Source organism: Triturus cristatus, chromosome 9 (genome assembly GCF_964204655.1).
Source record: "Triturus cristatus chromosome 9, aTriCri1.1, whole genome shotgun sequence".
Lineage (NCBI taxonomy): Eukaryota > Metazoa > Chordata > Amphibia > Caudata > Salamandridae > Triturus > Triturus cristatus.
Window position 1 is genome coordinate 451,473,215 of NC_140592.1, and position 22,337 is coordinate 451,495,551.

The following is a 22,337-nucleotide window of genomic DNA, read 5'->3' on the forward strand; positions in this document are numbered from 1 at the left end:
TGCTTTAATTGATCTCAGCCACTGGCAATCGCTCAGGCCGCAACCCAATCCACAATTTTGTGCCCACCATGCAGCCTCAGTTTTGACCCAGCCATGTGCAAATCAATCTAGACTCTGCTCTAGTGGGAGCAGTCCAGCACAAACAACCAAACCAGGTCCTCCCTGAATCGAACACAAGCAACCCAGGACTGGTTTCACCCTGACTGGGGCTCATCAGGCAGTATAGCTTTGTTCCAGTGGCACGGTTACACACATCATACTTGGGATGTCAACTGCAACAACAACAAGATGATGGATGGAATGGCAGAATTAATCGCAGCCACTAGCAATCACTCAGCGATGCATCCCAATTCATTGTTTTTCGGCCACCATGCCACCTGAGTTTGGACGGAGTCATATGCAAATCAGTCTTTTCCCTCCTCCAAACGGAGCAGTCCAAGCCTAACTATCCGGCCAGGTCCCCCCTGACCCGGAGCACAAGCAATCCACTACCGGTTTCGCCCTCATTAGGGCTCATTAGCCAAATATTGCTTGGTTCCAGTAGCACAGTGAGCACGGGACCCATATCTGGGCATACCCTTCTCACTTAGGGCGGCAACTGGGACAACTACAGGGTGACGGATAGAATGCTTGAATTAATCTCAGCCACTTGCAGTCACTAGGCTGCATCCCAATCCATTGTTTTTCACCCACCATGCCACCTCAGTGTGTACCTAGTCATGTGCAAATCAGTCTCGCCCCTGCTCCAATGGCAGCAGCCCAGTCTAAATGGCCAGGCCAGATCCTTCATGAACTGGAACACAAGCAACCCAGTACTGGTTTCACCCTGATTAGGGTTCACCAGCCAGTTATAGCTTGGTTCCAGAGGAACAGTGAGCATGAGCATTAAGGGAATTATTGTTTTTAAGGCTCACTAACTTCTATGAAAGATTGATAGAGAATCAGTCAAGTAAAGTTAAGTTAAGTTGCTTAGTAAAAAACTTAAGGGATATATAGGGAAAGGAACAGCACTGTGAGGATTAGGTAAGAAATTGTTATAACTCCATTTATAAAGCCATTTATAGTTTGAAAAAATGCGTGATTGCAGATGATGCAAGTGGATTAGGTGTGGGTGCCATTTACTACAGAGTATTATGAAGACGAATGGATATAGCATATGGTTCACGTGAATTTTGACTGTTCTAAAAAAAAATAGCTGAAGCTTTACGCCTACAAATGGATTGTGGAGTATTTTAGGATGCATTTATGAGGATGAAATTTCTAATTAGAACAGACTATAAACGCTTGGTAAATGAGGACTTTGTTTCAGACTGGTATTCAGTTTGTATCTGGAAAGATGCAAGATTTTTTAAATCTAGTGGAATAAAACAGTCACGTGCACTACTTAATAATCCCAAAACAAATAGTGAGATGATGGGGCATATGTATCAAATACTGTATTTGCGATTCTCAAATAGCGATTTTTAGGGAATCGCTATTTGAGAATCGTAAACAGGATGTAACAAATAATTCACAAATGTTTTGCGATTTCTTGGAATTCCTTAATTGCGATTAGCAAATTGCTAATCGCAATTAAGGAATACCTTTCCATTCATTCCTATGGGCTAGGAGGCCCATAGGAATGAATGGAAGACATTCTCAATTTGCGATTCGCAATTTGAGAATCGCAAAATGAGAATGCAATTTTAAGGGTGCCAGGGTGTCAAAAGGACACCCTGTTGCACCCCTGAAATATGTATGTGTGCACATGTGGCGCACATACATGCCCTAAGGGCATGTCTGTGCGTCACATGGCACTTTGCAAAATACCAAAAAGTGAATTTTTCAAAGAAATCGCAAATTACCACCAACTTGAAGTTGGTGGTAATTTGCGATTCCTTACGGACAAATTGCACTTTTTCTGTGCTTCATACATTGCATTTTAGGAATCGCAATTTGCGATTCCATTAAATGCAATCGCAAAATAGAGAATCGCAAATTTTGCGATTCTCTAATTTGCGATGCCCTTTTGGGATGATACATCCCAAAAGGCCTTTTCCCGTTCGCAAAGGAGCCGATTCTGAGAATCGGCCTATTTGCGAACGGGAAAAGGGTTTGATACATATGCCCCCAAATGATTTGTAAAAGCTATCAAGGAATCAATACAAGTGGCCTTAAAGAAGCCTAGTATATAGTTGGTCCTGTGAAGGTTACTCTGGCAGCAAGAAAAGAACCATGAGCACAAGGATGATTCTAAAATGAAGGAAAAGGTGAAAATATAGGAAAAGCAGATGAGGAAATGCATGAACAAGAGGACAGGCGGCCAGAGTTTAAAGTTGACTAGTTGTTAAAAGTTAAGAAGCCTAGGGTAGTTGGTAAAAAGTGCATGTGTTGGTTGGAGCCACAGGTAGTAGTACAAGCTATGAGGTCAGTTGTCAGGGTAGGGGAAGGTAGAGTGGTATGGAGTTGAGAAGAGGGGTGATTCTGAGCATAGTAATGTGCTTGAGGCATAAGTGATCAAGAGTGTTGGTGGGTTTGGATATTCAGAAATTGTCCCTAGTCTTAGTGCCTCAGAAGGAAGTAAACCAGTGTCCAGAGCGTGCTAAATGCCTTGGGGCGATTATTGTTGTGCACCTGAGGTGTGTGTGGCATGACCATGGTGTGTTTGGGTTGGTGTTTTAGATGATGCTATGTTGTGTAAGCTTGAGAATGTGAAATGTGATACAGGGAATGTGTGTGCGCGTGTGTGTGTGCGTGTGCCTGTGTATGTGCGTGAGTGATTGAAGTGGAGAGAACCATTGATGGCTTGTGATGGAACTCATCTGAAGCTGTCTGTGCCACTCCTTCACAAGTTTAAACCTCAAATAAGATTCTTCATCATCGCAACATATCTGGTATGTTTGTCGTTTGAATAACTCAACAACTTCCAGCAGCAGTAACTGGCTGTTACTGGATACCTCCCACAACAAAGATCAGCTCATGCAGCACACACAAAACATATGCACACAGGCCCATCACAGCCCACAGCCTCTCATTGACAAAAAGATCAACATGCCAACACTGACTGCAGCTTCACCCGAGTTCCATTAAGTAACCGGAGCTTTTACATTTTATATTCATGACAAATGTGAGGGGCTTCTGTTGCTGAAACAGGAGCTGTTGCATTGAATATATTTCATGTGGTAAGTGAGCATTGAGGGAGTAACGGAGATGTGAAACCAGCTGTTTCAAAAAGAATGGGAGGGGAACTAGGGTTTATTTATGGCTTCATATATTTTAATGGTCCTAATATATTTTAAAGAGACCTCTCCCTCTGTCCAGCATGCTCTTGGCACATGTGCTTTCTCAGACTCTCAATCCTCTCTGTCGTGTAATATCTCTTTCAATTTTTTTTAAAGTAACAGGGACATTTTGGTATGTAGAAGGTTTGGTAATTATGCATTTAAATGCAATTGAGCATGTTTTTGGGGAAGTGTAAGAAGATATTTGCAAGCAGATTTCATATTCAAAATAAACAGGGCATTCTACTGTAGGTAATGATATCCTCCAAATGAGTTGGTATTTGCGATTTTTTTTATTTTTTTTATTCCTCCCCTTCCTTTTGTGAGCAGTTACCCCTCCATGTATGCATGTGCACTGGCTACGAAATATTGGTATGAACTACACACAAGATGACTGAAAACACTTTAAATATATAAATCAAACAAGTGGAAAGGTATATTTTCAGGGACTCCTTTATTTCAGGATCTTGTGGCAGCAGAGGTTAGAAGCAATTTCATTTTCATGTTTTAGCCTTCCACAAAAAACAGCGACTTACTCTGAAGCTGTCATACTCTAGAGAATCGAAGCTTCAAGTGTGGGAGGGGTCCCTTTCACTGACTGGGGTTCCAAAGCTCTGGGAGCGTGTGGGCTGTGAGCATGGACGGACTGGGAACAGCAAGCAGCCCTGGCAGATTGCTGCTCAACCGGCCCTGGGAGCGAGGGGGGGGGGTGGGTGCTAGCAAGAAGCACCGCTCCCGCTTTTGTTACAGGGGACCGATATTGCAGCATTACTGCAAAACTGGCCCCCGTGACAAAACTGGCCCCCAAAGGTACAAAACCAGACCCCACCCCTCCGACTCACCAGGGAAATGCCCGTTGGCCGCTACAACCAGTCCGGCCCTGGCTATGAGGAAGGGAAGGCGGAGTGAGTTGCTTTCAGGGCTGGAAAGGCAGACCCTTCCTGAAAGCAGCCTCCCAGCTACAATTCGAACGGGGTAACCCATTACAATCTACTGGCTCAGCTCCAGGGCTGGACTGGCCGTAGCGGGAATCAGGCATTTTCCCAGTGGGCCGGAAGGGCTGGTGGCTGGTTTTGGACAGGTGTGGGCAGTTCCTGGTACAGGGAGCCAGTTTTGCAGCAGTGCTGCTATATTAGCCCCCTGTACCAAAAGCGGAAGCAGTGTTTCCTACTAGCACCACACGCTCCCTGCAGCCGACCCGACTCATTTGCCAGGGCTGGTTTGTGTTCCCAGTAGGGCCCTGCTCTGCCCCTCTGTACATGTTCACACCATGTGACACATGATTGGGGGAGCGAGCTAAAAACTTGGAGCTGCATTAAATTTTGGAAAACACATGTACTAACTTGGCCTAATAGTTACGTTCAGTGTTATTTCTGTGTTGGTACCTAATTGGATATATAGTTGACCATTTTAGATTCTCGCGCTCTGAGAATGGCCGCAAGTTGCATGTGGAGGCGATAACTATAAAAGACCACATAACACAAAACATAACATATCATCACATAACTGCTCAAGAAAGTATGCTGCGGAATGGTCGAGGCAGGGTTAAAAGGAACTCTCATGTTGAAGAGCTGAGCTCCCTCGCTTCAGCGGCGGCATTGCTTTGTTGGAATGCAACCAACCTTGGTTTTGAACCAACATGGCGCTTTATGTGAACGCTCACAGATGGATGCAGCATGGCATGTCCAGCATTGCCCCTATTGTGCCAGGGATTATCTGCAGCGATGAGAATGCGAGGCATGGAATGCCAACCCTCCGCCAAGCCTTCGGGGTTCCCTCTGGAATGGCCAGTGTTATTTCTGCGTCTGGGCTTAACCAAGTGTCTTTTTGATGAAAGGCAAGCCAGCTTTGATGAAAAGAAAGCCACATCTTGCTCTCAGCTTGCTCTAATACTGCCAACGGGGCACAAAACCATCAGGCAATTTCCATGTCATTTATGCAACGCTTAAGAGCTGCGTTTATCTCTTTGCTTGCCTCATCATCTTGTTTCCGTGACACATTCCTTACATCATGAGATAAAATCTCAGACTCAAAAAGGCTCTTTGTTTGCCCAAAGCCATAAATGTGCAATGTTTTCACTTTATTTAAAAGGCGTCTCTCTGCAATGTTTAAGGAAGGGAATCAAACTTCTTTGCTCCTGTTTTGTCTGTCATGAGACACCCCTTTAATGCTTCCGGAAGTCAGGTGCTTTGAAGCTGATGATGATGAATGGCCTGGGTCATGTGTGCAGGTGGCATGTTGCAGCTCACACTGTTGGTGTGAGAGAATTTTCTGTGGGCCCCTGCCTCTTGCAGGCCTTTTTGTCAGAGCTGTCTTTGTGGATTAACACACAAACTTGGCTTATCACCGGAAATGAATGCTACCGTGCTTCTACTGGGCCCAGGAAATGAGCCATACCCGTGTGCTTTCAGCTGTTAAATAATTATTTTAAAACCTTTTTAGATAGAAGTGAAGCATGTCTGCTGAGTCACGTGGTGTACAGTGGTGGATCCCCCGCCAAGGCGGAGGGGCGTCGCCCCACTGAACAAAAGGAAAAATACAATGATAATAACGTATAATACAATGAAAATAACGTATAGTTATTATCATTTAAGCTTTCCTACTGTAGTCAGTAGCTCCCAGGGTGGGGCGGGGCTGGCCAGAGCAGGGGAGGAGTGGTTTATGCTCCCTAAGTGCGCAGGTCTGCGTGGCCGGCACTCTTGGGCCAGCCATACAGTCCTGCGCACTTTGCATCTTCCTCACCAGGCTGCATTACACAGCCTGGTGGAGAACATGCCCAGCCTCCCACTCCTCGTCTGAGCTCCGAACCACGCACTCAGACCACTCACAACACTGCATTGCAGCGTTGTGATTGGCTATGGGGAGCCTGGGAGACCGCGTCCTTCCTGCTGCCGGCCGGGACTGCCGGAAGAAGGAAGATGACGGAGGAGAGGCGGTGGCCGGCCGGCCATTAAAGGTAAGTGGCCATCGCATGAATCCCCCCCCCCCCCCCGTCCCCGCACCCAGGACCGATAACAGCCGCTACTGGTGGTGCAGACCAATTCCTCTCGAGATTCTATTGTAAACTGAGTTCCATAGTGTCTTGTATGTTGGTATCTTTCTGGTCCTGTCTTCTTGCCCCAGCCTGGAGTGTGGTCAGGTTAATATTACATTGCCTCTGTGCGTGTTTTCATGGTTTCAGCTAGGGTACGTGTTTACGTTTGGTACAAGTAGAGTTTGCAAGTGGGGAGGGAAGTGCCTGTACCTTCTGTTGCTTATATCAAGCTTGCTGTTATTTCCTGGATGTTTGTGCTGTTGGTTGGTACAACTTTGCTGTGCGTCGTTGATGATGCCTATGAAGAGGTGACTCTGTATGTTATTGTTATGTTATGTTATGTTATTTTTATTTGTGCCGCGCACAGCTGCCCCAGCAAAGGGGCGTCCTGGCGCTTTGAGAAGGTGAACACAACACAGCACTAAAAGCGGACAAAAGGACACGAGACACAACAGATAAGCTAAACAAATAAAAAGGTCTTGATAGCCCGTCTAAACTGAAGGAGCTCATCGATGGCCCGGATTTGTGGAGGAAGAGGATTCCACCAAGTCGCTGCCAGGACTCGAAAGGAGCGGCCACCAATTCTGCTCAACTTAAAACGCGGGACCACTGCTAGGTTCTGGCCTAGCATTCTAAGAGTGCGAGAGGGGACATAGGGGATCAGCAATTTCTCCAAGATTTGTGGGGGAGTACCCTTTAGGATTTTAAATGCAAAGCAGAGAACCTTAAATCTAATCCTCTTCTGCACAGGGAGCCAGTGGAGAGAGCGCAGAGTATTGGACACCGAGCATCGCCTAGGCAGACCTGTCACCAGTCGGGCCGCAGCGTTTTGAACCCGCTGGAGCCGTAGAGATTCTGACTGGTTTATCCCCGCCAGTAGGGAGCTGGCATAGTCCAGCCTGGACAGCACTGATGCTTGGACCACCAGCTGTCTTGTGGGTGCATCAAAGAATTTGAGGATGGGTCGAAGTCCTCTGATGATGCCATAGCAAGAAGCCGCCACCTTCTTGGTATGACAGATGAAACTCAGAGAAGGATCAAGCCACACCCCCAAGTTTTTTATCTCTGCCGCTGGGAGGGGAGTCACACCCAACTCCGAAGGCCACCATTTGTCATCCCACAAAGCCACCTGTTTACCAACCACCATAATCTCCGTCTTCTTGGTGTTTAACTGGAGATAGTTGGAATTCATCCAGTTAGCCACTTCCCGCAGACCATCACAGAACCTGGGAGCATCCAGGTCTGAATCCCCACTCAGTGTGACTGCCAGCTGCGTGTCATCTGCGTAAGAGACCATGATCAGGCCCCACCGCTTGACGACCGCAGCCAATGGTCTCACATACAGATTGAAAAGGGTGGGACTCAGTGAAGACCCCTGTGGGACTCCCTGGTCTAGCGGGTAGGATGACGACTTACCGGGCGGGATCGCCACCTGGAATGACCTATCCGTAAGGAAGGAACGAAACCAGTGCAAGGCGGAGCCAGAAACGCCCACCTCCTCAAGACGCCGAATCAGAATCCCGTGCGAGACCGTGTCGAAGGCGGCACTAAGATCTAATAACAGTAGTGCCGCCGTCCGACCGGAATCCAGCACGGAACGCAGATGCTCGACCATCGAGAGAAGGGCCGTCTCCGTGCTGTGACCCGCACGGAACCCGTTCTGGGTAGGGTCGAGAATGTTAAGCCTACCAAGATGGTCTGTAAGAGTGGCATTCACATGGGCCTCAGCTATTTTCGTGGCCCAAGGGAGAAGGGAGATAGGGCGGTAGCTTTCAGGTTTAAGGGGGTTAAGGGTCACCTTCTTCAGAATTGGCGTGACTACTGCCTGCTTCCATCTAACGGGAACCACTCCAGAAGAGTGAGACAGGTTGATCAAGGACAGCACCGGGGTACAGCAAACCGGTGCCAGGGTCTTAAGTTGGGCCGGTTTCAGCGGGACTACCGGAGATCCAGACTTGATTTTGGCGCTGAGAAAGTCAAACACCTCCAGAGATAAGGGGGGTAAGATGGAAAGACATTCCCCCTCACCTAAGGTGCGACCAACCTGCTCTAGCATCAGGGAACCCGTTGGGAAAGTGCAATAGATGGCTTGCACTTTTTCATGGAAGAAAGAGGCCAAACCCTCACAATGTGAGTCCGAGCATATTTCCACTGCAGTTGCTCTCTTCGCCATCAAGTCCTTTAATACTTTAAAAATAAGTTTCGATGGATTGGCAGAGTTCTGAAACTGTTGAGCATAAAAGGAAGCGCGAGTTTGACACACTGCCCTGTGATAAATCTTGACCTTGGCCAGATAACATATTTTCAGATCTGGGTCGTACGACTTCCTCCATAATCTTTCGGCCTGTCTACAGGCCCTCTTAAGAGATGCCAAGGAAGTGTCATACCAAGGGCTCGGCTCCTTCCGGTGACACTTGGACCAACACATAGGAATCAGAGAATCGAGGGCACCAGATATCCACTCACAGAAGGAGTCGTATCCACAATCGACCTCGGTGAGCGGACCTAAAGTAACCTTCTCGAGCTGATGGTAAAAGTCCTCCAGTCTTAATTTGTTCCAGTGTCGTTTAAGAACAAGTCTATCCTGAGATAGAAAAGGAGAGTCAGACAAAGAGCATGCCGTTTTCACCAGCATGTGGTCTGTCCAGACCAACTGGGAGGAACCAAGAACTCTGAGTCCTTCTAGATTTGTGAAGAATGGGTCAAGAATATGACCACCTTTATGTGTGGGGAAAGTAATCATCTGCGAAAGCTGTAAAGCCTCAAGATCCGCCAGAAAGCTCCTAATAGAGGGTAAAGAAGGGCAGTCCAAATGGAGATTAAGATCTCCCACAACATTAAAATTTGCGCATCCTAGTGCCTCTATGCTAATATACTCAGGAAGAGCAGCCCTAAAACCAGAGTCACAGCCCGGAGGCCGATAAATTAATAGCCCAGAGAAGGTAAACTGGTGACTAAACGCTATTTTAAATAGGGCACCCTCACACCCCAAAAGTTCAGCGGCTTTCCACTCGCAGGGATAACACCGTTTGGTGGCCATCGCAATACCTCCACCTCTAGTCGTCCGATTTAAAGTGAAAATAGCATACTCTGGGGGAAAGGCTAGGTTAATTATCGAGGAGTCAGAGTCCTGGAGCCACGTTTCCGTCAGAAAAAGCACATCCGGCGAACCATCAATAAGAAGGTTGTAAACCTCCTGATGGTGCTTTACCACAGATCTGACGTTCAAGCTCCAGATACTTAGGTCCCGTTGACCTATCCTCTTTATAACAGGCCCCAAGGAGCGTATAAGAGAGGGGTGTTCCAATGACCAAGCACCACACCCACAATGATATGGGCCACACAGCGGGACTACAGGTGAAAACTCGCAGCGTGTACATCGGTCCCGAAGGGCCAGTAGATCGGCCCTACTATAAGTTCTCAAAAGTATAGTCATGATAGCCAGGTCCAGAGTTCTGCCGCGAGCCACGCACGGGCGCAGATGGGCAGGACTCTGGCACGACTCAGGCACAGCGAAGGCACGCCCACTGCGCGTAACCGCTGCGCGTTGGAGGGAGCTTTAAATAGGCGTCCCTCCACTCAGCTGGAGCGCTAGACCGCTCATCAGCAACACCCACCCAGAGTGACCACCACTCCAAGATGGCGCCCAAAGTGACCACCACTCCAAGATGGCGCCCAAAGTGACCACCACTCCAAGATGGCGCCCAAAGCCAATCCCACCCCAGAGACCGGACCCGCCAAACAGCGGTAAAGGAACCGATTAGAGTGCAGGTGAGGGGGTTACAATAAATCCTATTAAAATCAGGGCAAAATACAACTAAGAAAAACACAAATAGTTATAAGGGTAGCTTTAAAAAGGATAGCGCGGTATTGAGGCGCATAGCGCGATGCAAAGCGCGAGTACCTTCTCAGGGGAGTCCACAGGGCAGGTCGCCTTAAATAGGCGTCCCTCCACTCAGCCGGAGCGCTAGACCGCTCATCAGCAACACCCACCCAGAGTGACCACCACTCCAAGATGGCGCCCAAAGTGACCACCACTCCAAGATGGCGCCCAAAGCCAATCCCACCCCAGAGACCGGACCCGCCAAAACAGCGGTGAAGGAACCGATTAGAGTGCAGGTGAGGGGGTTACAATAAATCCTATTAAAATCAGGGCAAAATACAACTAAGAAAAACACAAATAGTTATAAGGGTAGCTTTAAAAAAGATAGCGCGGTATTGAGGCGCATAGCGCGATGCAAAGCGCGAGTACCTGATGATTGGCACCTTCCAGTAGATGTTAAATTGTTTTGTCTGTAAGGGGCGAGTGTACAGTGCAGTGTGCTTTAGCACAGTGTTTTAAAGGAGTCATTTAATACCGGCTTGCTCTAAAAACAAAATCTCATTTTACCCTTTATGATTTCAGAGTATTTTCTTTGCCAAATGAGAGAAGCAGTATTGATGTCACAGGAGGAAGTGAAAACAGACAGTTCTTGGCTGATGTGAGCACCGCACCTTGGCCAAATGGCTGGCTGCTGTTGAGTTGTTGCGGCCAGAATCTGCAGCATGAACGAAAGGCTCATCTCGTGAAGGATATTTATCTGAATCCACCTTCTTGGCGACTAGTCCCGCACACCCAGGGAAACAAAAGAAACTGTGGGGCATATTCACAAAAATATGCTGGAGCGTTGTGAAATGCAAAATTTGGCAACACCTCGATCAGTTATTTTTAAAATTCAGGGATGCGCTGCATTTACAAAAATTTGGCACACCCCTGTGTTATCCCTAGCCCTGGCACAAAAAAAGCTGCCCAACCCTGCCACCATGTAGCAAGGGTGCCTGCACTGCATGTGCAATTGGTTTTTTTGGATGGAAGGAACACTTTCCTGCACATGAACAATATATATTGGCAATTTGCTCTTTCTATATGTGCTACCGGAAGCAGCACACAGAGAAACAGCAAAACAAACAATGAGAAATTAAAAATTTCTCCTAGTAACGCCATTCGTTTTACCTGGCCTTACTTTTGGGAGATGCCCCAGCCTTGTAAATCTGGGGCAGCATCAGAAAGCAATGGTTGTTGCGGTGGAACGCACACAGCAACACCCATTGCCAGCCCCTTGGCCATAGCGGACTGCGTCGGAAAAGTGCAAATTAACAAGGTTAGTGCCACCTTGTAAATATGGGGTATGGTGCAAGGCCACCGGAGAGTCAACAAAAAGTGATGCTCCGGCAGCGAAAGGGGCTTGTAAATATGCCCCTGTGTATCGCATTGTAAAATATGGCACTCACTTAGAGCCACTAGTGTGCATACCAAATTCTAAATATATTATTTACTACTATGATGTGCCAGCAGTGGCTAACAAAAGTTGTTACCTGTTGTCACTGAGTCACAAAGGAAGGCTGGGCTGGTCTAGCAGGACTCTCAGTGAGTCTATTAGAGCAGTGCTGGCTCTGTCCTTGTAAAGAAACAGATGACACCATTTTGAGAGGTGACGGGGGGACATAGCACAAAGGGTGGTAGGCTGGCTACCCGAAAGCAAGTTATTAAATGTTTACATTTGGGACAGGGAGGAGAAGTCATGTTACGTATAGTTCCCCCGTTAATACTCTTCCCCTGCATAGCAGTAGAAAGCAGGGGAAGAAGAGTTTGGAGATCACACTTAACACAAAATTGCACACCTTTGTAAAACGGGAAACGGAAACACCTAGACCATTGCATCTTATGAGACTAATTAACCCCTTCCCTGCTCATGATGGAACCACTCCGTCATGAGCCACGGGTGCCGTGTGCTCATGACGGAGTGGTTCCGTCATGCTGCGGCTGTTGGCGGCCGCTCCGCCCACGCGGCGCTAATTCCCCGCCTGTGCGGGCGATTAGCGCCGTGGGCGGAGTCATGACGGAACCACTCCGTCATGAGCACAGCTCAACCGTGACTCATGACGGAGTGGTTCCGTCATGAGTACGGCGCCACCGCAGGGCCCCCAAACCCCCCCCCAGCGCCGTGGCGGAATTCCCGCCGCGGCGAAGGGGTTGAGGAGCTGCAGCCACCGGCACATGGTTCGCTTGAATGTATGGACGTCTTTTGGCAGTGGGGGGGTAACTGCTGTAACTATGATCCACGTATTTAAGATCTCCTTACTCCTCTTGCCCAATTGGTTAATGACTAAATACCCTCTCTGTCTTCAGTTTTTTCTCCCTGTTCACATGAGATACCGTTGGGATCTCTTTGGGGGTTCCCAACCTATACCTTCTCTAAACCTCGCTTATATGATTGGTGGCTTGGTAGATGATTTGTCCACCATAAGGTTGATGTCTGTCATCTCAAATGAAGTTTCCTAAATCTCTGCAGGTGGCGCTATGATGTCAACAATTATTGTCTTCCCTGTCAACCACAAGTCTGTCCAGTTGTGCAGATCCGAGGTTGTAGATGTGGATGTCGCTTCTCCTCCTCCTACTTAGCAGCAAAGACATGGAACAAGCTACTTTTTCTTCTTCGGACCTCTCCATCTCTTCCTGAGTTCTAAAAGTCCCTGAAGACCAGGCTATTCAGCTAATCAACTGGACCCTGCCAGCACCTAGATACCCTCAAGGGTGACAAGAAGAACTCTACAAGTATATTGATTGATAGACTTCTGACGATGACATAGAATTGCTCTTCATAAATACACCAGCTCTCACAAAGATGTTGTCAGCATGACACCAGCACTCAACGAAAACCCAAAGCACAGGTTTGGGAGGGGGATGTAGGAAAGGCCAAGAGTGTCATGGCTGACAGTGGTATTTATTTGCATTTAGGTAGGGGAACGTACTGTGGAAAGAGGCAGGGTATCAGACTTTTTTTGAATTTAGACAGTCGGAAGCATATGGCACTGCTGACTGGCAAGACACCTAAGGGCTTTTTACAAGCCCTTTGTGCTGTTGGTATGCCACTTTTCCCATATTAAAAGTGACACACCTCCAGCACAAGGGGCTTGTAAATAAGCCCCCAAGTATTTTTGTTTGCATTTGGGTGTGGGGAGGGTACTCACAGGATTGTATCGCAACAAACCAGGTATTATTTTGGTTTTTGAAGAGTGAGTACTGTTGAGGGTGTAAATGTGAGTGACTGGAAAACAGGCAAATGTAATTTTTAATGTTCAGCATTGGTGAGGGGACAGGCAGAGGTGAGGCCATATTGGTCATATCCCCATATGACCTTATTATCTCTATGCAGATGATTGCATAAACAGATAGGCAAGGGAAGATAGTTTGAGGGACATATGATTTGATAAGAAGAATAAAACCACAACCACAGCTATCAAAACCAACCTTGAAGGGAGGAGCCTAGCGCGCAACCAAGATGGCCGCGTAGGTGCGAGGCTCCCGAGGACCTCCGCAACCTCCCACGACTATCCTGAATTTATCCTGTCTCGGATGAGGGGAATGTGTTGGTGAGCCTGAGCTGAGGTGGCACCCGTTTCCCGTTGTCAAATCGGACCTCGGACACCGGAGTGAGCACCGATTGAAGTCTGCGGCCTTCTCCTCGCTAGACCCCGGATTTGCGCTGAGGGGTGACCCAGTGACAAAGTGAACAACAGCGACGGGCCGGGCCTGGCGAGTCGCGCACTCCGCGCTTTCGCTTTCGCACCCCCTTGCAATCACTGCAGGGTTGGGTCGAGGGGCTCTTTGCGTTGGTGTGGTCTCGCTGGGAGACTTGGCCTGCCCGCCGGCTGTGACCCACCCCGCCGATCGGGGGTGGCCCCCCCCGGAGCTTGTGGCCCTGATTGCCTGCCCTTCACGACGTGACTGGTGCGACCGGGAGACTAGTGGCCATGGCCACCAAACAAGATGGAGACCGGGCAAAGACCAAGCCGACCCGGCGTGGCACCACCCATCAGGCCAACAGTATGGACCGCTATACCCTCCAGAAGGGATCTCCCGGCGGCCCGCACAAATCCCCTGAGGACCCTCCTGATGCCCTGGACCTGCCCACGGATCTGACTCTGCGGGATGTCATGGGCGCCATTGCCGAGATGAAGGCCTCGGTAGGCCAGCGGTTCGACACACTGGCACAGAAGATCGACTTGGTCCTCGTGGATGTTGGCCTGGTGAGGGCCGATCTTTCCAAGACCAACGACCGAGTTGATTCTTTGGCCCACACCGCATCGGGCCTTACTACTGATGTGGCGGCGCTACAAACAGAGGTGCGCCGGCTTAGTCAGGCGAGCGTGCTTATGGATCGGCGCCTGGAGGACTCCGAGAGTCGGGCCCGGAGAAATAACATCCGCATCATCGGAGTACCCGAGGGACGGGAGGAAGCGGCGGCGGACCTATTTGTGGAGGACCTGATCGCTACCCATCTCCAGCCACGGGGGCTGAGTAAATTCTTCGCGGTGGAGCGGGCCCACAGGGTTCCCGGGGGAAGGCCGAAGGTCGTGGCCCCTCCGCGGCCCCTCATTGCCCGGATTTTCAACTTTCGGGACAGAGACGCTATCCTGCAAGCCTCCAGACTTTTGGGGCCGGTTAAGCTTGACAACATGGAGGTGAACTTTTATCCGGATTTCACCCCAGCGGTCCAGAAGCAGAGACTGAGCTTCCAAGGCGTCAAGCGCCGTCTTCGGGACTTGAACCTTAAATACGCAATGCTCTTCCCAGCCAAGCTGCGAGTGGAGGTAGAGGGTCGCACGCACTTTTTTGATCGCCCCGAAGCGGCCGGAGACTGGCTGGACACTCTGTCTGGGGATCGTGATCTGGGGGGCGGGGGGGGCGGCGGGGGGGGACGGCACACTGGATCGGGACTGAGGGGGTGATGTTGGGCTTCACTCTGGACAAAAATGTTGCCACTCTCGATTAAGCATCTGTCTGTATAATTTCCCCTCCTATGGAGGTTGTATGGGGTCTCTTGGGGGTTCTCCCTCCTCCTCTAGGGGGCTTAGCTAGTTTTTATTATATATATGGGGCGACAGGCACACTGCACGTTGGGGGGGCTGTTCGGGCTCATGCAGGGGTGCAGGGAGGGGGGAGTTTTGTTGGGGTGGGTGGGTAGGGATGGGGGGGTGTTGTTTGTTTTCACCACAAGGCAAAAGTATCATTGTGCTAGCTCTATAGTGCTCTCGGGGGGACGAATGGTGGCTCTTGTCTATGATGGGGGGTAGGGAACTAACTCTGTTGTCCTGGAACGTGAATGGACTGGGGGACAGGATTAAACGTGGGGTGGTCCTGCAGTTCTTGAAGCGCATCTCGCCCGATGTAGTTTTTTTGCAGGAGACACACCTCATTGGCAACTCCTTCTGCGCCATGAATCGGCGTGGCTATCGCCTAGTGGCCCATTCGGGCTTTACGTCTGGCTCAAGGGGTGTGGGCATCATGGTTAAGAACTCGCTTCCGCTGGAGATTGATGAGGTGCTCCATGACGACAGAGGACGTTATGCGGTCTTGGTGGGAAGGATGGAGGGCAAAGTGGTGGTTTTTGTGTCAGTATACGTCCCACCGGGGCTGCAGTCGACTACCTTTGCGGACCTGGGGCGCCTCCTCCTTGGCCTTCCGGGGGGGATTCTGGTGGTGGGGGGGGATTTCAATGCGGTGGTTTCCGGGACTGTGGATCGTCACCCCCCTAGGGACCTCCCCCGGGCCCAAGCGTGGCTCTCTGGTCTATTGGACACTTTGGGATTGGTGGATTGCTGGCGTTTAAAACATCCCACGCAGTTACAGTATACCTTCCATTCGGGGGCCCATGGTAGTCTCTCACGACTAGATTATGTCCTGGTCCCGGCGGCCTATGTTGGGAGAGTGGGAGAGGTGCGCCATTTGGCACGGGGTATCTCGGACCATTCCCCGCTCCTGTTACACCTGGACCTTTTTCCGAGGGGTGAGGGTAGGGTGGTCCCGATCAATCCCTGGTACTTGCGCGACCCCACTATTCGCGCTGAATTGATTAAATCCCTCCAGCGCTACTTTGACGAGAATGTGGGGTCCGTGCCTTCGGCTGTCTCACTGTGGGAGGCATTCAAGACAGTACTACGAGGAGAGGCCCTGTCCCTCATTTCCCACACCCGGAGGCGCGAGCGGGAGGAGGTGACCCGGGTGGAAGCTGAGATAGCCGAGTTGGAGGGTAATCTAGAAAGTGGGGTGACGGATGCCGTATTAGATGTCCTCCAACTCAAGCAAGCGGCCTATAGGGCCCTCGTCACGGAGGCAGCCAGGGGCCTCAGTAGAGAGCAACAGGGGAGATTGTATGATGTGGGTGATAAGGCTGGTAAATTGATTGTGTGGCTGGACAAAAAGGAGAGAGCGAGTCGTGTAGTCCCGCTGATTGAGAAAACAGACGGTGTGTGTGTTACTGAGCCGAAAGAAATTGTCTCCTGCTTCGCGGACTATTTCCGTGGGGTGTATTCCCCGGTGTCTTCCTGCTCTGAAGAGGATTCCCGTACCCTGCTCAGGGATATCGCACTGCCTTCCCTTTCGGAGGAGGACAGAGTGTCGTTGGACGCCGCTCCAACCTCCGACGAAATTGCCCTCGCCATACGTTCGGTCGCTTCCGGCAAGGCCATGGGTCCTAATGGTCTCCCCATCGAGTTGTACAAATTGAGACCGGATACGCTGGCACCACATCTCCGATCGATGTTCCTGGAGGCCCATTCGGTGGGCTCCCTCCCGCTGGACCAGCGTCTGGCTACAATCGTGGTTATCCACAAGGAGGGGAGACCTCAGGACCGGGTTACCTCCTATCGGCCCATTTCGCTACTGAACGCGGAGCCTAAAATTCTCGCCAAGGTCCTGGCCAATCGGCTGGTCGGCGTGGTGGGCGAACTGGTTCACCAGGATCAGTCCGGCTTTATTCCCCATCGTAACACAGCTCTTAACTTGCGGCGTTTGCATGGGGTGCTTGCACGTGTTCAGTACATACGGGAGCCGGCCATTTTGGCATCCCTGGACGCCACCATGGCGTTTGATACGCTTGAATGGCCATACATCTGGGCAATGCTTGCGAAGTTTGGCTTTGGCGCAGGGTTCATCAGTTGGGTCAAATTGCTGTATTCGGGCCCATTGGCGCAGGTGGTGGTGAACGGCAGAGTATCGGCTCCGTTCGAGCTGGGCCGGGGCATGCGGCAGGGCTGCCCCTTATCGCCGCTCCTGTTTGCGCTTGCCTTGGAGCCCCTGGCAGAGTGGCTGCGGTGGGAGCCTTCCATCCGTGGTCTCCGTTGGACCCCCGAGCATGAGGACCGCGTAGCCCTATACGCTGATGACATCCTCTTGTACCTAGCTTCCCCACGTAACTCACTTATAGTACTGGTTGATGTTTTGCATTCATTTGGTCGTAACTCCGGCCTTGTCATCAACTGGGCTAAATCGTGCGTGTATGTTCTCTCTGGGGAGGCGCCCATTCTCCCACGGGGCTGTCCGATCCAGATCGCCCCGCAGGGATTTTGGTACCTGGGTGTCTTCATTACTCTGGACCCGGAGGCCCGGTATGATCGGAACTTGCTTCCCCCCCTCCAGCGCCTGAAGGAAGATGTCACGCGCTGGCGGCGCTTGCCGCTCTCGCCGCTCGGCCGGGCGGCATTGTTTAAGATGATGTCTCTGCCGCGCTTCCTCTACGCTTTGCAGAATACTATGGACCCCGTCCCAGCGCGCTACTTCCGTGAGGTGGAGAGTTTACAGCGCCGCCTGTTCTGGGACGGGAGGTCGCGTATCGCCCTGGCGAAGCTGACGCTCCCATGGTATGACGGCGGGATTGCCCTCCCGGATATCAAACGATACTATTGGGCCTCCCAGCTGGCTGCGATTAATCACGGCCTGTATGGGCCCGCTTTAAACCCGGCATTCGAAATGGATAAGATGCTACTCCCGGGTGGGGACCATAATCGAGCGCTCTACTCCAGCACGCCCGACGCTCGGCTGACCGGCCCCACGCGTGTCATGGTGCGAGTGTGGCACGCGGCTAATGTGGCGATGGGGTGGAAGGATCGTCTGACCCGGGCGTCACCACTATACGCGTCCGAGCAGTTGGGCTGCCTGTGGACCTCGAAGGGCTTCGAGAAGTGGGACATGATAGGCATTAGCAAGGTGGGGGATCTCTGGACGAGGGGAGGATTTAAAATGTTCGAGATGTTGCAGACGGAGTTCCACTTGCATGGCAGGGAGTACTTTCGGTATTTGCAGATCCGTCATGCACTGGGCTCCGTCTTCCCGGACGTTGCAGCCATCCCGGAGTGTTCCCCCCTTGAGGATAGAGTGCTGGATGGACACGTTCCGGACAGCACGATCTCACTGATCTACAAAAAACTGATCAATGACCGCACGGGATTGCTGACTGCCCTTCGTGAGGCTTGGGTTGCCGATGGACTGGAGCTGGACGACGAGGACTGGACCCTTGCGGTGGCCTCCCCGAAAGAGGTGGCCATACCGGCCCGCCTTCGCTTCGTCCAGCTCAAGATACTCCACAGAGTCTACATGACGGGGCCGAGGCTTCTGCGTATGGGCTATGCCGTGGACGGGTTGTGTAAGCGTGGGTGTGGCGCTTTGGGGACCTTTCTGCATATATTGTGGGAATGCCCGGAGGTGGAGCGATTCTGGCGTGGTGTGCATGAGGTCCTGCGTGTGGTTACGCATGTGGTGCTGCTACCCAAAGCGAGGAGATGCCTGTTGAATGTGTGGGAACCTACCGACTACTCGGCGCCACAGACGTGGTGGGTGACTCTGGGATATATGGTGGCCAAGCGTGATATTGCTCAACTGTGGGGATCTCAGAGGTCCCCGACTGTCTCGGCCTGGAAGGAGCATATGGATTGGTGCATGTTTCGGGAAAAGGTGGTGTATGTTGCGAGAGGTAAGCCTGGGACATGGGTGAAAGTCTGGGGCCCCTGGAACGCCTACCGCGGGGGAATCTGTACTCCACCGTTATTGCCCGATCCGTCGCCTGCCCCATCCCCGTAGCCGACCCATCTTCCCTGTTCCGGGCATTGAGTTTTACCCAGCCCTAATCCTGATCTCTTCCCCTTCTTGATACTCCTATGGATTGGTAGGGTCCCCCTCTCAGGGGAGCACATGCTGCTATTTCTGATTGTAGATTGCCTTGTGGTTTTTGTTTTTTTCTGGTTGTTATTTCAGTTTAAAATGAAACCGTACAGTGGGGTCCGGAAGGTGTGGCTATCAACGCTGCTAACTTCTGTGCATCTTCCTCAGCCGCAACGCGCGCTCTACAATGTGTATCATATGCTCCTTTTGTTTACTAGCAGCCGGCCGGAAGGTTGTAGGCCCATCTTTGTATATTTTTTGAGTTTTGTAATAAACGGTTTAAAAAAAAAAAAAAAAAAAAAAAACAACCTTGAAGCCTTCAACCTACAACAAATCATTTCTGGCCCAACCCACTGCGCAGACACATGCTAGATGTCATATGTGTACCCTAAGGATAACCCACAGTTACAGACAACTCCCCCATAGGCTGGGGTGACCACAATATCATCACTTTAAGGATCTACACACCTATCAATAACAACACTTCGAAGACAAGAAAAACCAACAACAACAAACGCTCATATAGACACCAGAATAAAGCTAGACATCCAGCAACTCAACACAAACCTTGAAAGAATCCCAATAAACATGTGGCAGAAAGACATACATCTTCTACAACTGGATCCCCACTGCACAGGATAGATATTAACAAAAACCACATCCAGGTCCCAGGGTACAACCTTATAATTTCATCCTACGCGGACGATACTCTTCTATACAGCCGCGATCCAGCCCAGAATTTGTCCCCGGTACTATGGGAAGTGGTGAAATTTGTAGAATTCTCAGGACTGAAAATGATTTGGGCGAAATCCATTATATTCCCTCTTACCCCTGCAACACTCCCGGAGGACCTAGACTTTCCATTGAAGTGGTCCATGGACCCAGTTCGGTACCTAGGAATCCGGATACATACTAGTTCCGAGTTGGTGTTTAGGGAGAACTATGGCTGAGCCATTGCGAAACTAGAGGACGATGTCAATGGATGGATTCGCCTACCGGCACATTTCTTCAAACAACTTAAAACTTTGCTACTCAAACTGTCCTGGGCTGATAAACAACCTCACGCCTGCTGGGATCTTCTTACTCTCCCATACACAATGAGAGGCCTGGGTGCCCCAGATCTAGATCTTTACTATCGGGCCGCCCAGGCTTCTCACGCCCACTATTGGCTGCACCAGGAGACCTCCCCCTCACCTCCATATAGAGCGTATTGCGACGTCCCCAACCCACTTGGCAACAGCATTGTTTCGGGCTGCGCGCCACAGTACCGGGATTGTAGACTCGATCAATGCAACTACGCATGCTTGGCAAAACCTTCTCAACCACCAAGCACTCTCAATACTCTATTCCCCCCTCACCCCCATTGCCTTGTGCACGTGGCTCCCAGTTCTCACCTCACCTGAAATGGTGGAAGCACTGCATACGCTAGGCATAGATACTATCGGCTCCTTTTTCTGTGATGGGCAGGGGAAGGATTGGAGTGACCTGGTGCCGAACGACTCATCGGCTACCCCCTTAACGTTCTTCCACTACTTTAGAGCTAGAAGCGCATTACGTGTTCTACTAGGGGATGACCTGCTAGAACCTCCAGAGGTACTTCCCTTCTCTACCGTGCTTCGCACCGACTCCCCAACTAGATTAGTTTCACATATTTATTAGAAGACTCAGGAATTACAACGCAATCACTATGTTAAATCTAGATTACAATAGCAGGCCGACTTGGAGCTTACTAAAGACGACGACATGTGGCAATATTGTTGCGAATCGACTAAATGTATTTACCTGCACGGCAGGCACCACCTCATACAATTTAAATTCCTCAACAGCATATACCATACACCCATCAGGCTACATAGATTTGGATTACGTGATACAAAGAACTACGATAGGTGCGGGACAAGTGCGGCAGACTTTATACATTTGGCTTGGCTTTGTCCCTCTGTCGCTAATTTCTGGTCACAAGTCTTTGGTAAATTAAGTGATATCACGAAAAAAGCGATAACTCCTGACCCGCTATTAGCCTTACTGGGCTATTCCAAACAATTGAGAAAGAACCTCAGACGTCTGGTAGATATGGGGCTTTTGGTAGCAAAACGAATTGTAGCGATGCATTGGTCACATGGACCCTCACCCACACTTTCCCAATGGTCTAGAGACATGATATTCTGTAATACACAAACTGAAACATACAGTGAACTGCTCCCCCCTAAAAGCCGGCCGAAAAACTTCTGGAGTCTGTATAATACCTACATTGAAGCTCAGAATTAGAGCTGGTCACCCCAACTGACCATACACACAGGACAATGCAGACAAGCCTGCTATTGCTAGCCTCTGACTGGGATGGAGTGCCGCAGCCTCATATATGTGATACTGTATATGATATCTAATAATCACTGTGATCATAAATAATCCTTATTTCGTTTTGTTAGGATTAATTTGAAATTAGTTTTTATGTTTGATTTTGAGTTCTGAATATTGCAGAAACTCCTAAAAATCTGCTGCATTATGATGTATAATTTATGTTATTTATATTCGTATTGGTTTGTGTCATTGTTTGTATATCCTCATTTAAGCAAAATAAAATAATAATAAAAAAAAACACATCCAGGATTGACCACAAAAAGAACACCACATGGATGAATGACCACATCAATAGAATGAAAACGCAACTCAGCATACTACAACACAAATGGAGAAAATCAGATGAATTAGGCAAAAGCACACTATAGCACAATAACAGAGTCTACATCAGAGCCATCAGAACCAGAAAAAGACACACCTACACCATGCGCCTAACTGAAGCCCTTCTAAAGAACTCCATAAAGTCTAACAGAATTCCACAATCCAGAGTGCCTAAGCACAGAAACACTATGATCACAGACTTTTGTGGCAAAATCTCCAATGAATTGATCTAAAAAATTTAACATATTGAAAATTACCCTAAGAAGAATATCGGAAGTGCCACAACAAACCACACAATTAGGGTAGTCAGATGCCTACTTAACAAATGCCTGTAACCAGTGCCGGCCGCCATAAAAGAAGGGTGGTGGGGTGGGTGGGGTCG